The following is a 16947-nucleotide window of genomic DNA, read 5'->3' on the forward strand; positions in this document are numbered from 1 at the left end:
TTGACCACAAGGACTTTCAAGAACCTCTTCGTGAGACGCGGTTGACAGAGCAGAACTCTAGGCAATCATCACTAAGCCTGGTCATGCGCCTGATCACCAACATACATAATTAATAGTGTGAGCTGGAGCCCAGTGAATTACAGAGTAAAGGTTTTATGAATGATGTCCATAACAGATTAAAAAATCAGAGTTTAAATCAAAAACAGATTCATATTCAGATTCAGATTTCACAGATAATCATACGTGGTACATCCATTAGCACTAACAAATTAGATGGCTCATAAATACATGAGACATACAAATGACCCATACTTACATGGGACGTTCATAAGGATCCACATACAGATGGCTCATGAGACGTACAAATGACCTATATACATATGAGACATCTACAGAACAGATAACAGATATCACATGATGGTAAGGATGCCACGAATACATTTTAGAAAAATTGGATAATCATTCATTTATATAGAAAATAATAATTTAGAAAATAGAATATCACATCATTCAAAAAATATATATAACTGAAAACAATTTTACAGAGTTGTTACTTACAAATAGCTCTAATATTAGAATAGACGAGTTAGACAGATCAAATGGTCTATGGCACGTGACCTACACAAGCACATAACAGATACATATTAAAACACACACTCGGAAAACTCTTAACTTATTTCTTTTCTATCTTGGTGTGTTTCTAATCCTTATCCTCATTGTTATGTCTTAATTGAGGCTTATGAATGCCTAGGATACAATGAGGATGTCAAAATGCACTTTGAAACACTTAATCAAATTTCGAAAAATAGGGCAGTTCGTTCGAGCGGACCTCCAAGTCTGCAAAACTTCTGGTAGCTTGCATTTTACGCTCGAGTGTATATCTTGGTTGCTCAAGCCAAAGTCCAAAACAAAGGGTTTTCGCTCAAGCTCAGGTTCTATTGCTCGAGCAAAGGTTCATGTCTACAAAACTTCTAGGAGCTTGTATTCTTTGCTCGAGCGAAGATTCCATCGCTCTTGCAGAGAGTGCGAATTTTGGAATTTCCAGATTGCTCTCTAAGCTTCAAAACTGAATTCCAAAGCATTAAAACACATTCTTTTTGGGCCAAAACTTTAGAAAACACTTGTAAATTTGTAAACCATCATGAATTAAAGATTTTTTCGCAAAATCAAAGCCCCAAAAGCAAGTCAATTGTTCAAAACCAAACTTGAAAGTTTATATATATAACATGCATTCATGAACTTGAAGTCTTTGCTTACAAAACTTGTACAAATGGCATAACGAGAGATGAATCATGTTAAACCTTCAAAATTATGCAAGTCTAGGCCCATGCATGTAAACATGAGATGGAATTTCAACTCAAATTTTATGAATTATGAATGCAAAGCATGGATCATGCTCAACTCTATTTCCTTTACTTAATTCTTATGTTAATTCATCAAATTCTCTAGAATTCTTGCATTAGGTACCTCAAATACAAGGGTTGAGAGTTGAATTCCTACCATAAACCTTGATTTAGCAAGTGTTGAAGCTAAATTCTATCAATTCCTTCTAGTTCTCTTCAATTACCAAGTAATTCTCTTCCCTAAGCTTGAATTCAAGCTCTCCTTTGTTCCTCTCTCTATCCCTCACGTGTTGTTGAGCTCACATAAGGATAAAGTATGTAGAATGTTCTTGACTCAAGCCCTATATAGGCATCATTAAGTTAAGTTAATTACACTTAATTATTCCTAATTAATTTTGTTTAATTTATTCTAATTATTTGGTTCTGAATTGAATTTCAATTAAACCTACAATAAATTCCTAAAAATCCTAAATTACACATAAACCCAGACAATTTTTTATTCAATGGCCGATAAGGCCTTCAATTCGCAAAACAAAGCAGAATCCTGAATGGATATTCTATGACAGACAAATATAAACACAAATGACACATAACACATGCATTTAACTCAAAATTCCTTCTTAATTACTCATTAGGCACACTTAATCATGATTTATTAGTTAATCTCATATCAGGGTCGTCACAGTCTTCCCCTCTTAAAGACTTTGGTCCTCCAAACTTGAATTACATTCATTTCGGAAGAATGTTGGGTTCAAAGGAAACAAATCAGGGTATCTTTTCATCATGTCCTCTTCAGTTTCCCAAATTGCATACATCGCTCCGTGATGTTGCTACGAATGGAATTTTTTTGTTCCTCAGACTTTTGATTCGACGGTTCACAATCTGGGTTAGCTATTTTCAAGTAAAATAATCTTTTAGAAGTACATGAGTTGGTTTAATCACATGTAATGGATCTCTCAAATAGTCTCGAAGCATTGAAGCATGAAAGACATTGTGCATATTCTTCATGATCGGAGGTAAGGCCACTTGATATGTAACGGGATTGATTTTCTCAAAAATTTCATACGGTCCAATGTACAACGGCACCATCTTGCCTTTTACTCCAAACCGTGTTTGGCCTTTCATTGGAGTTACTTTGATAAATACGTGATCATCGACTTTATATTCTTTGTCCCTTCTTCAAACATCTGCATAACTCTTTTGACAACTCTGTGCAGTTTTCAAATGCTGCTAAATTAACTTAACTCTTTCAGTTGTCTCTTGCACAAGTATCGGTCCCAATAACGATCTATCACCTACTTCGGCCCAACAAATCGGAGATCAGCACTTTCATCCGTACATAGCTTCATATGGAGCCATTTCAATGTTTAAGTGGTAACTGTTGTTACATACAAATTCAGCCAAAGGCAAGTAGGTTTTCCAATTTCCTTGGAAATCCAACACACACATCTGTAACATATCTTCCAGTGTTTGAATGGTTTTTTCTGATTAGCCAATTGTCTGTGGATGATATGCATTACTAAGCCTCAGCTCAGTTCCCAAGGCTCGTTGTAAACTATGCCAGAATATTGAAGTAAACTTAGAGTCTCTGTTAGACACAATAGATACTGGCACCCCGGGTAATCTCACAGTCTCATTCACATAAATATTAGCCAATTTATCCGCATTATAAAAAGTTTTCACAGGTAAGAAATGAGCAGACTTAGTCAAACAATCAACAATGACCCAGAAAAAATCCATACCTCGAGAGGAATGAGGCAGTCCAACAATAAAATCCATCGTGATATGCTCACATTTCCATTTCGGTATTGGAAGCGGCTGAAAAAGTCTAGCGGGTCGTTGATGTTCAGCTTTTACTTGTTGGCATTACAGACATTTGGCTAAAAAATTGGCAATACACTTTTTCATTCCAGGCTACCAGAATTCTGTTTCAAGTCATACATCTTTGTATTTCTTGGATGTATAGCAAATTTGGAGTTGAGCCTCAGTCATGATATGTTTTCTTAGTTCAAAGCAGTCCAGTACACAAAGTCTATTCTGAAACTTTTAACACATTATTCTCAAATACAAATCTTGGCCTCGATTTTGAATCAAGTTCATCAAAAATCTTTTTCAGAAATTCACCTTGATGTTGCTTTTCTTTTATTTCTTTGATGATGGCTGGCTGTGCAAAGATAGTAGCTAGGACTCCACCCTATTCATGTAACACAACTTCAATCTCATTTCTTTCTAAGTCACATAACAACTCTTTTTGACCGGTGAGCAAACATGCCAAATTCCCAATGGATTTTTGGCTCAAAGCATCTGCCACGGTGTTAACTTTCCCTGGATGGTACAAAATCTGCAGATCATAGTCTTTAATCAATTCTGACCATCTTTTCTGTCTCATGTTCAGTTCTTTTTGTGTGAAAAAGTATTTCAGACTTTTGTGATCGGTGTACATGTAGACACCCCATTTTTGACCGGCCCTAAGACTTGGGCGCTTTCTTTTGATTACCCGATGATGACAATTAGAATGTGTTTCTCACAAAATTCTCAGTAAGAAAGATGGAATTTAAGTTTTAATCCCAACCTTCACCCATTTTTTGGCCAAACTATTTTAGACCTTAAAACCCTCTTTTCAAAATATGTTTTTTTTAAATATTTCTACGATGTCCCGAGGCTCCCATTTCGATTAAAATATTGTACTTTTCAGTAAACCGAGTAAGGACAAAGTGGAAATAAATGGAAGGGAGGTGAAATTTTTGAAAAATATTTAAAAATATCTTCTTTATAGGTTTGGAGTTGAAGGAAATAGGAGGGGATGAAAGAAAGCTGGTTTAGGAAAAGGATGAGTATCAAATCATTAAGAAGGAAATGAGCAGCCTTCACTAAATTAGGCATTTCTCTTTGTACACTTGGAATTTAAATGTGAGGCCACCACCATTGGAAAGTAGACTTCTGGGGCTTCAATTTAGACCCAAGAACCACCTTAGACCAAGTCTAAATAAGGGACATATACCCATTTGAAGTGAAGCTTAAGAGCAGATTTTGTTGACCCAGCCCGAGACAGCCTTCACTAAATTAGGCATATCTCTTTGTACACTTGGAATTTAAATGTGAGGCCACCACCATTGGAACGTAGACTTCTGGGGCTTCAATTTAGACCCAACAACTGCCTAAAACCAAGTCCATATGGCGGAGATATGCCCATTTGAAGTTGGGCTTAAAAGCAGATTTTGTTGATTCGACCCAAAACGACAATAGCCCATTTTTCTTGGTTTTGGTTCGGTTGGGGCAACCCATTTACCTATTTTTTGAGCCATTCAAGTGCATCCACTCATCCTCCATTATACCTAATCATCCTCCATTGTCAAAAAGAGGTTTTGTTTGCATCCATAAAGGAGTATCCCATGCAACCACCTTGAAAATTTGCCCTCCTATCACATTCTTGTCTCCCACCTTGTCTCCCACCTTCTTTTTGACCTTTACTCTCCCTCATTGCCTATATAGAATGATCATATTGTAAGAGAGGAAAAAAAACCACGAAATTGAAGAGAAAGGAGTGAGAAAAGGGTGAAAAAAGTGAGAAAGATTGAGTTTTTGAACCAAAAATATTCCTATCTTCCATATACACCTCATACCTTCCATAGCTGCTGAAATTCCTCATTTCCATACACCAAAACCACTCCAAAAATTCTGATATAGCCAAAGATCAATTGCCTCGACCATAAGGAAGAATGTTTAGTGATTGAAAGTGAGAAAAAACTAGAGAGTTAACCACTTTTCATACCACAAACTCCATAAACTCCATAATTTCGAATTGAGGATTTGAGAACACATTTCCTACACTTGAGGGTAATCAAGAGGAAGTTTAGAAATCAAGAAGTCCAATCTTTCTTTGGAAGGTGAATTTTTAATCTTTCATTTTCTTATATTTTGTATCGTATATTTATTTTCTTACTTCTTATTTCATTGTGTTTTGTTATAATCCAGGTGGTTATTTATCTCATATTTATTTTCTTACTTTATATTTCATAGTATGTTGTTATAATCCTAGTGGTTTGTTTAGCTCATAATTATTTATTTATTTTTATTCGCATACTTTAATTTCATATTAGTTTTGTTGTAATCTTGCATGTTTTACCTCATATTTATTTTTTTTGTGTATTAGTCTCGTATTAATTCTGTTATAATCTTGCATGTTCTATCTTATATTTGTTTTATTGCTTTAGGTTTATATTGTGAGTTTGCATTTTTATTTTATTTTATATTTATTTTCTTTTTTAATCTAACCGGTAGTGGTTAGTTGAGCCACCTACATATTTTTTTTGTTTGTTCCTTTTCTTGGTTTTGCAACAAGACAGGTTTTGCTTGGCCTAGTTCGCCGGCCGGCCTATTTGGCCGGTCGGTTAGCTTCTTCCGAACAAGATGGCGTAATCTCCCAATATTGACCAATTTCCGCCGGCGGTTCTAAAGAACATGAAGCTTTTATTTTATTTATTTATTTTATTTTGAGTGTATTGTGAGGTTTTTATTTTGTTGTAATATTCTCCTCATCCCTCTCTAATTTGGTTTGTAATTATTCTTTAAATGTTGTAATAATTCCCCGCCCCGCTTCTTTCTATCCCGTTCTTTTACTTGCTTTCTTTATTTGTACATAAACATCATATTTATTTTTCATCATAATTATGCTTTGCATCCATGTTTCATGCATCTTGATTCGGCTAAGTTTGCATTTGTGGATTTAATCAATTCCTATGTGATTATGTGCGCTACCTCATGTTCTTGAGATGATTCACATATCATAGTTTAGAAGCCGAATCTTTAGTTGCATCTCATGAGTGAATTGCATTAGGATTTTGTATATAAGATCATGCATATTTTACTAACTTTGTTTTGCAGCTTGTTCGTGGGATGTCAAACATGTGAGTTTTTATGCTTTAGCATACCGTGTGTGTGTGTGTTTTTCTTACTATGTCTAGCATTCTACCATGAGGCTAGTTGCTTATGTGATATAACTCTATGAATGCCAGTGGATGGAGGTTGTGTCGCTTAATTTGGAATGATGTTGATTTTTCATGCTTGTAAGCTCAATTTATTTGGGTTGTACATCGTCAAAACTCTTTCAAAATGCATGATATCAAATTGTTCCAAAATGAATGGCATAGTCTATACTTCTATGCTTCACATAGTAAATTTTAGGATTTATTAACTAATCAGAACATGAACATATAAATAAAATAAAATTCATATCATGGTTAGTAAAGGCCGATCTTTGATCGGGTGAGCGGGGGTGCTCATTATTGACCTTCCCCTCTCATACCTAAGGTTCCGAGCCAAGAATCCTTGGTAACGACGAACAGTGGCCTTGGCACGAGTCATGGGTTTCCTAATTTTCCCAAAATAAATATTAGGTGGCGACTTTGAGATCTGATGACGCAGTCCATTTTTGACAAAATTGCAATAAAATGGATTTTCAATAAAAGTTGCCAAATCTGGACTCTCATCTATGTTTCACATTGCACTCATGAGACTAGATCAAAGAGATCTCGGGAGTCCAAACTGTTTAACGCGCGTGGGTACCCCCCGGGCATGTTACAGTACACCTCACAAGTTGTTCCATACCGATAATGGTGCCAGATTTTCAAAGCAAAGACCACAATTGTAAGTTCCAGGTTATGAGTTGGATAGTTCTTTTCATGGGGTCAGAGTTGCTGAGAAACATATGCAATAACTTTACCATCTTGCATGAGTACACACCCCAGACCATTGTATGAAGCATCACTGTAAATCTGAAACCCATGTGTACCATTAGGCAAGGTCAGAATCGGTGCAATCACTAATCTGGTCTTCAATTCATGAAAAGCAGAATCCCTCTGATCATTTCAGTCAAAAGACATACCTTTCTATGTTAGCTGAGTCAGTGGCATGGCAAGTTTTGAGAAGTCTTTTACAAACCTCTTGTAATAATTGGCAAGCCCCAGAAAGCTTAGAACTTCTGTCATGGTAGTAGGCCTTGGCCAATTCACAATAGCTTCTATTTTCTGTGGGTCAATTGAGATGCCATCTTTGGCGATTACATAGCCTAGAAATCTCACACAATCAAGGCAAAACTCACACTTTGACAATTTACCATACAATTTCTTTTCTCTCAAGATTTGTAGCACAATTCTCAAATGGTTCTCATGATCTTCCTTGCTTTTAGAGTAAATCAGAATATCATCAATAAAAACAATAACAAATTCATCAAGGAATTGTTTGAAAACCCTATTCATTAGATCCATAAAGGCAGCAGGTGCGTTAATTACCCCAAGAGGCTTTACAAGAAACTCATAGTGCCCATATCTAGTCTAGAAAGAGGTTTTCTCTATGTCTTTTGCTTTAAATTTTAGTTGGTGATATCCGGATCTAAGGTCAATTTTTGAAAAGACAAATCATCTATTCGGGGTAGTGGTTATTTATTTTTCACAGTCACTTTGTTCAACTCCCGATAGTCTATATATAATCTTAAGGTCCTGTCTTTCTTTTTAACAAATAACAATGGAGTAGCCTAAGGTGAAGTGCTCGATCGAATGAATTTCTTGCCTAACAATTCTTGAAGTTGAATTTTCAGTTCCTTCAATTTAGAGATTGACATTCTGTAAGGGGTCTTAGAAATTGGTTGTGTTTTAGGTACTACATCAATAGTGAATTCAATTTCTCTATCAATTAGGTCCCCGGGTAATTCATTAGGAAACACATCAGGAAATTCATTGACAATCGGGATATTCTCTATATTAGCACTATCCCTATTCACAACAAATACACAACACAAATAACCCCAACATCCCTTTCTATGCAATTTGTTGGCTTTCATAGTAGAAATCAAATATGAGAGAGGAACCGCACCATTTCCACAAAACACAAATTCAGGCAAATCAGATGGCCGAAATACAACAGATTTAGCAACACAATTAATCCTAGCATGGTGTATTGTCAACCAATCCATACCCAATATGCAATCAAAATGATCAATAGCTGCAGGCATCAAGTCAACATACAATAGCATATCACCAATCATAACATCGCATGCTAGATACACATAAGCACATAGCATAGAATCCCCAGATGGAGTAGATACAGATAACACATAATTCATAGGCTCTACTGGTTTAGTCAATTTTTGAGAAAAAACATATGACACAAAGGAATGTGTAGAACCAGAATCTATCAAAACATATGCATTCTGAGCACAAATAGGGAGTGTACCTGACACCATAGATTTGGTATTTTGCACATCGCCAGGCACAAGTGCAAAAACTCTACCTTGCCTTAGAGTTTTTTTCCCAGTATTGGTTCTCACATTTGATCTCGGTATAGAAGTGGATCCGGCCGAACTTGCCGCAAGATGATTGGTATTTTCATATATGAATTGACAATCTTTCACCACGTGGCCAGTTTTGCCACTTCGGAAACAAGTACCAGTTGCATGGTAATAGACACTTTTGTGTCTTCTCCCACATTCAGAACATATAGGTGCAAATCCACTACTTTGACTTGAATTGCTAGTAGATCTCGTATTTTGCCTCTTATTCATTAAAAATGAACGACCCTTTCTGAAATTGAATCCGAATCTCTTTCCCTTTTATTCACTTGTCGAAGCTTTAGCCTGTTTCATAGCTACTAAATTGGCTTCAGTCATTAAGGCTCTGTCAAGTACATCCACATACTTGGGCAATTTCAATACACCGACACAATCAAACATATCTAAATTCAAACCTCCTTCAAACTTTCTGGCCTTTTTGTAATCTGTGACCACCATATATGGAGCAAAACGGGCTTTTTGTGAACTTGGTCTCATATTCGGCCACAGACATATTACCTTGCTTTAATTGCCCAAATTCCAACACCTTGTGATCCTGGAAACATTGAGGGAAGTACTTTTAACATTTCTTTGAATTGGCTCCATGTTAATGTCCTATTGCTTTCACGTGCCAACATCCACCAACAACAGGCTTCTTCATTCAAAGAGTAGGCGGCCAACAATACTTTCTGAGTTTCAGTGTATGGAAAGACTTCAAAAATTTTCTCAATTTCTAACATCCACGTCTCGGCTTTTTATGGCTCAATTCCACCCAGAAAAGTCGGTGGCTTCATCTTCTTATATTTTTGAGTCAAACTGATTATATCATTATTTACCGGCTCCACTTGTACCTGTGAGGACAGAAGGGGCAGAGGTTGCTGTCTCTGTTGTTGTTGTTGCCTCATGGATTCGGTTAAGGCTTCAAGCATTCTTTTCATTTGGTCCATCCGGGCATCAGAGGACTCAGTAACATCACATTTCTTGTCCATTCCATTTCTATAAGTAAACAAAACGATAATAAACATAGGAAATAGGTTCTTTCCATTTTCACAGTATTTTCAGTTTCAATTCATTTCATTTCAGATTCATATGCTTATGTTTTCAGTTCACATGTTCATAGAAATTAACACACACTCACACATACAGATGTAATGTCCCTAATTCTATTCTAGGACATCCTATAGCTCATATGGACTCGTGTGTGCGGTATAACTCGTGCTTTGATACCACTATGTCACAACCCAAACCTATCTCTATAGGTTTAGCATCGTAACTGGCCAGTAATCCTAGGATTACCAAAGGCCTCTGAACTGATTAACAAAATAAAGGGGTTAACGGAAGCAAATATATGAAAATACAATGTCCATAGAGCTGTGCAGACGTACATGGGAGAGAAAATTTAAAACTTTATTTATATATATGTGACGTCATAAATACTTCGGTTTTACATGCCTTTACAAACAAGCCAAAATGGAACTTAGCCCAATATACAAATAAAACAAAAGAAAACAAAAACATAAGACTTTATCACCAAACTTTGACCACAAGGACTTTCAAGAACCTTCTCGTGAGGCATGGTGATTGGCTTGACAGAATAGAACTCCAGGCAATCATCACTGAGCCTGGTCACGCACCTGATCATCAACATACATAATTAATAGAGTGAGCTGGAGCTTAGTGAATAACAACAGAGTAAAGGAGAGTTCAGATCAAAAATAGATTTATATTCATATTCAGATTTCATGGATAATCATACGTGGTACATCTATTAGCACTAACAAATTAGATGGCTCATGAATACATGAGACGTACAAATGACCCATGCTCACATGGGACGTACATAAGGATCTACATATAGATGGCTCATGAGACGTACAGATGACCCATAAATATATGGGACGTTTACAAAGCAGATAGCAGATATCACATGATGGTAAGGATGACACGAATACATTTCAAAAAAATTGGATAATCATTCATTCATACAGAAAATAATAGTTCGGAAAACAGAGTATCACATCATTCAGACAATATATATAATTGAAAATAGCTTTACAGAGTTGTTACTCATTGATAGCTCCAATAGCAGAACAGACGAGTCAGACAAAACAAACGGTCTATGGCATGTGACCTACGCAAACACATAACTGATACACATCGAAACACATAGTCAAAAAACTCTTAACTTACTTCTTTTATATCTTGGTGTGTTTCTAATCCTTATCCTCATTATTATGTCTTAATTGAGGCTTAGGAATGCCTAAGATGCAATGAGGTTGTCAAAATGCACTTTTAAACACTTAATTAAATTTCGAAAAACAGGACAGTTCACTCGAGCGCAATTTTGTTTGTTCGAGCGGAGCCCCAGGTCTACAAAACTTCTAGGAGCTTGCATTTTATGCTTGAGGGTACATCTTGGTCGCTCGAGCCAAAGTCCAAAACAAAGGGTTTTTGCTCAAGCGAAGGTTCTGTCACTCGAGCAAAGGCTCATGTTTACAAAACTTCTGGGAGCTTGCATTCTTTGCTCGCGCAAAGATTTCACCTCTCGAATGGAGAGTGCGAATTATGAAATTTCTAGATTGCTCTCCAAGCTTCAAAACTCAAATCCAAAACATTAAAACATTAAAACATATTCTTTTAGGCCAAAACTGTAGAAAACACTTGTAAATTTGTAAACCAACATGTATTAAAGATTATTTCACAAAATCAAAGCCCCAAAAGCAAGTCAATTGTTCAAAACCAAACTTGAAAGTTTATATATATAACATGCATTCATGAACTTGAAGTCTTTGCTTACAAAACTTGTACAAATGGCATAATGAGAGATGAATCATGTTAAACCTTCAAAATTATGCAAGTCTAGGCCTCTGCATGTAAACATGAGATGGAATTTCAACTCAAATTTCATGAATTATGCATGCAATGCATAGATCAGGCTCAACTCTATTTCCTTTACTTAATTCTTATGTTAATTCATCAAATTCTCTAGAATTCTTGCATTAGGTAGCTCAAATACAAGGGTTGAGAGTTGAATTCCTACCATAAACCTTGATTTAGCAAGTGTTGACTAAATTCTCTCAATTCCTTCTAGTTCTCTTCAATTACCAAATAATTCTCTTCCCTAAGCTTGAATTCAAGCTCTCCTTTGTTCCTCTCTCTCGCCCCCATGTTTTGTTGAGCTCATATAAGGATGAAGTATGTAGAATGCTCTTGACTTAAGCCTTATATAGGCTTCATTAAGTTAAGTTAATTACACTTGATTATTCCTAATTAATTTCATTTAATTTATTCTAATTATTTCGTTCCCAATTGAATTTCAATTAAACCTATCATAAATCTCTAAAACTCCTATATTACATATAAACCTAGACAATTTTGTATTCGGTGGCCGAGAAGGCCTTTAATTCGCAGAACAAAGCTAAATCCTGAACGGATATTCTATGACAGACAGATATAAACACAAATGACACATAACACATTAATTTAACTTAGAATTCCCTCTTAATTACTCATTAGGCATTCTTAATCATGATTTATTTGTTAATCTTAGCTCAGAGTCGTTACAGTATTATGAATAGTGTAGGTAATTCTCTAATAGTTTAATCTCGTTGCTAGGAATTATTTGTAGACATCAATAGAGGCCTGTGATTCAGCTACATGATCCATGGATTCGGTTGAAGCATAAAAGGTATGCCTGAATCGGTTTATTTTTGTTATCTATTATTTCTTATTTTTTCTACTTTGGTATTAGAGCCATTGTTGAGTGTTTTCGTATTATTTACACATGAATATATGTATAGATACGATTTGTACAAAAAAATTGATATTTTTCGAACCATCTTTGATTGTCCTAAATATTTTATATGTTTTAGTCCATATTATATAGAGCATATCTAAAAAAATTGAACGGTCGGCTTTTGAGAAAAATGGAGATTCATATTTAATTTTTTGTAACTTTGACTGCATGCTAGTTTTACATGCTTTGTTTTCATATTGTGAAAATTATATATTTGAAATCCTTATTTCGAGACCTTAGAAACGAAATATTATGAGCCTGATTTCAACTTATGGTTGAGAAGAAAACTCAAACCCTAGTTTTGAGTGAGAGTTGGAGCCATTGGAGAAAAAGACAAAATTGCTAGTACTGATGTTAGTGTGACATGCACAGGGATGTCATTGTGACACGTTGCGAGCCGTGGGCTGAGCTGAGCTGAGCTGAGCCGCGAAAGACGTTGCTGCTTGCAGTTGTGTTAAGACCCTATTTGTTTGTTTTTTACTTCAAAACTACGTTAATTGTTTCTATATTATTCGTTATAATTTTGATTGAAGCATGGCTACACTGTTGGACTCGTAATTAATTTTTCTACAAGATGTTAAAGTTTCAAAATTTTATGGAAAATAAAATATTTTTCATTAATGAATAATTCAATATTTTTATGTTAAATCCCTACTGGGGAAGCACGACTTGGATTCTGGACTTGGAATTTTTAGAGTAGACTATTGTTATATAATCTTATTCACTGGTATGATTGTTGTATTTTTTCAGATTCTGTAATATTTATTTTTGATTTTTTGTGTAATTATTAATTACTTGTAATTCTAAAAAATTCTAGAAAATTGTAAAAATCATAGAAATCTGTTATGGAATTATTTAAATATTGAGTAACGTCCCAAAATAATAACGACAACCCATCTCATAATATCCAATAGAAAACATAAACATGCGAAATATTAACATTTCATTTATATTCATTTATCGTACAAAAGATAACATATGCGAGTATACATTCATAAATCCTAGATCCTGAATCTATAGCATATGCCATATATGTGTGAACTAAAATAAAAGATAATACAGATAACTTTATGCTCTAATGGCTATATCTTTCCATGACATTGTTTAGTTACAACGAGATGGATTAAGTCCAAAACAATTAAAAAGCCCGAGGCTTGTGCAAAATATAATTACAACAAAAGAAACAAAAATGAGCCTTCAACTCCACAGTGCTCCCAACCTAAGTCTTTGGCGGAGGCTTATCATCAGCACCTGAAAGTTGTTGATCAATGCTTAATTGTTACACATTACATAAATTGTTATAAATAATATATTTTGATATTATATTATAATAAAAATTAAAATAATAAAAATAAAAAAATCTTTTGGTGGAAAATCCATCCCACAGTTATCATCATTCTCAACACTATCATTAACAACCACCTTCTTATTTATTAATATTATATATGTATATATATATATATATATATACACTATATTAATTGTTATTGCTTTGCAGGTTTTCTTTGGTAGTGCGGATATATAATTGGAAAATGTTTTAGAGCTCTTAAACATGAGTTCTAGAAGAACTCTAATGAGTTGAGACCCACTATGATGTGATGTGTGTGTGTTGGTTTTTTTGTTTTTTTTGTGTTTTCCACTGTCACATCAGTAGAGATCATTTTAGAGCTCTACTTTTAGAACTTTTTATCATTGCCTTATATAATTAGTGTCGTTGGCGACACTAATTCAACCATCCATCATCACCCGACATCCATCATCATCCATCATGACATAAAATCATCATTACGCCCTTTTCTTTTTCTTTTCTTATTTTATTTATTTATCAATTCATTTTTTTTTCTTCTTGCAGCTCATTTCTTTTCTTATTTTATTTATTTATCAATTTGTTTCTTTTCTTCTTGCAGCTCCTCAATTTGCCTATAAATTGAGAGCTTGGCAGAGACGCACGGGGCAAGGGAGAGAACTGGGAGCTCAAGAGTGAAAGACAAAGTGTGGTGGTAGAATGTAGAGTGTTTCTTTTGTAGAGTGATAGTTCTACAATTATGTTGAACAAACTTCCTTATTTTAGGATTAAGATGAAACTCTAATCAAGTGATTGGGGTAGTTTGTATTTCGTTTTGTAGACTTTTAATTTTTTTGGGTATTGTTATATAACTTAGATTTTTATGAAAATTATGTGTTCATTGGTCATGAATACATGTTATACAAATGATTTTCATGCTGGTGTGATGAAATTGTTAAACGAGTCATACATAGTAAGACGAGTCGTGCATCAACTTTAGTTTAGCGGTGACGATCCGTGCTAAGCAAAGATGATTCGTGACTTTCTGATTTTAAAACACAAATCTTTTTAAGTGATGTGTCCTATAGCGATCTTGGTTCTTCCTTCTTTGATTGATGTATCCGGACTTAGGTTTCGTGGAGTTGGTTGTTGTATATGTCTTGTTGTCATCCTTTAATTCCATATATTTGAGTTTTAGGATGTATTGGGCGTGTTTCGAACATGTTGGTTGAGCTTTAGTCCCATTCCTTGTTGCCCAGATTTTTGGTGGTCCGCTCGAGCGGAGTTTACACACTTTCAGCATTTTGTGCCTCTACAAAACTACTACAGGTGCGTTTTTCACGCTCGAGCAGATTTCCTTATGCTCGAGCGGGTTGCGCTCGAGCAGGCCTCTTGGCGCTCGAGCGGGTGTTCAATGTCTGTAAAAATACTGGAAGAGGGTAATCTACGCTCGAACAGGTTTCCCTTTGCGCTCGAGCGGGTGCTTTTTGATTTTGTGTCTTGGCGCTCGAGCAGATCTTTTTGCGCTCGAGCGGGTCCAGTTTTTTGTGTTTGACGCTCGAGCATCCTATTATCCGCTCGAGCGGGATAGTCGTATATCAGATGGCAGCTGGGTGATTTTGAATCACTTTTCACATTTCATTTCTCTCTCTTACTTTTCTAAACCCGCTTTTGAGAGCTCCTCTCTCTAGAATATACCTTCTCTCTAGGGATTGATCTAGCTTGAGTGATCTACTCCCTTAGTGTCTTTGCAAAGAGTGTAGAGCTTGGTTTGGGCTTCCTATCAATCCGAAAATCTTGGGTTTTGAAGCATTTCGAGATTTCTTCATCATCTCCTTTGAGTTTCATCTCTTGAGGTAGGGATAACTACTCATTTTTATGAGCTTTAACATAGATGTTGAGCTTTTTGTATAAATGGTTTGATTTGGATAGTTAGGGTTTGAGATGTGTTATATTGGAAAGAGGGGTTTTGTTCTTTTGATTCAAACATTTGTGTTTTGGGTCTAAAAAGGAGGTTATTGATGTTGTTGGTAATATTTGGACCTTTGGATCAATGTTGAGGAAAGAGGAAAAATGCCATGTTTGGGTATATTTGGGTCATTAGTGTAATTAATGACATTTATTATAGGAATATGAAATTGAGTGGAAATAATGAAATTGGCTCATTATGAGTTAGAATGGTGGAGTTGGATTCATTAATCACTCACCTTTGAAAATGTTGATAAATTATCTATTGATATAATTATTATCTATTTAGAAATAATTGCTTTGGGCTATCGGTGGAGGATAGTCTTGATTGTTGTAGACATTGCATGATGATTAGGTGAATTAAAACTAATCAATTGAATATGTCATTGAATATGACGGTTGGAATAATACATCAAATTTATGTATTGATTGGTTATGTATATGATTTATGCTTATATACATTGTGTTGTGTAGGAGGAGATAGGGGATGTACTCCACGGTTTAGGGGAAGATAGGGGATGGACTCCTAAACCGGATATTATTTGGGAGGAGATAGGGGATAGACTTCATTGATACAACAAATATGTGTATCTATTGAAGTGTTAATACAGTGAATATGTGTATCTATTGTGAAGTATGGAAGTGTTTAAATGTGTTATTGATACAGCAAACATGTCTATCTATTGTGAATTATGGAAGTATTGTTGATGTGAGCTGTGGTCTCATGGGAATTGTTTGGCCAGGTTCTGAGCCATATCTATGAATTGAAAATCGGTTAAGTAAAGGAAAGAGAAATGAAACATGGACATATTTGTCATGTAATTGAAATGAATGATGAATTGATTTATGTGAGTTAAACATTTATCAAATGCTAATGTTTTAGTTATTGCGCATATTATGTTTAGCATATCTCTATTGGGCGTTGGCTCACCCTATATGGGACATCATTTTCAAGTTCAGGTATCATGCTGCCTCCGAGATCTTAGCTTGGATGGCTGTGGGAGTTGAAGACTCTTTTGTTTATTTTTGTTGTATTACATGTAGAATTAGTACTCTCCTTTTGTAACCAAGTGTTGACTTGGAAAGTTGTAAGCCTATAGGGCATTTACTTTTGTTGTCAACATGTAATACCTTTTGTAATGAATACTCTGATGAATGAAATTATGCTTTATTCTCTTATGTCTAAGCATGTCAAGATTGTATGGTTTATGGGTTTATTTTGAGGGCGTTA

The 16947-nt window shown here is 35.2% G+C and overlaps 1 long non-coding RNA gene across 2 annotated transcripts; it reads left to right on the forward strand.

Moving 5' to 3' along the window:
- The first annotated feature begins 4567 nt into the window (after positions 1-4567).
- LOC145820502 (uncharacterized) lies at positions 4568-15535 on the forward strand. Of its 2 annotated transcripts, none has more exons than XR_014362205.1 (3): positions 4568-5230; positions 12283-12355; positions 14371-15535. It is a non-coding gene; the product is annotated as an uncharacterized LOC145820502 (long non-coding RNA). The 2 variants fall into 2 exon arrangements; XR_014362206.1 differs by lacking the exon at positions 14371-15535 and adding an exon at positions 12836-14358.
- The last annotated feature ends 1412 nt before the right edge of the window (positions 15536-16947 follow it).

Source organism: Camellia sinensis, chromosome 2 (genome assembly GCF_055761805.1).
Source record: "Camellia sinensis isolate YWXY chromosome 2, ASM5576180v1, whole genome shotgun sequence".
Classification (NCBI taxonomy): domain Eukaryota; kingdom Viridiplantae; phylum Streptophyta; class Magnoliopsida; order Ericales; family Theaceae; genus Camellia; species Camellia sinensis.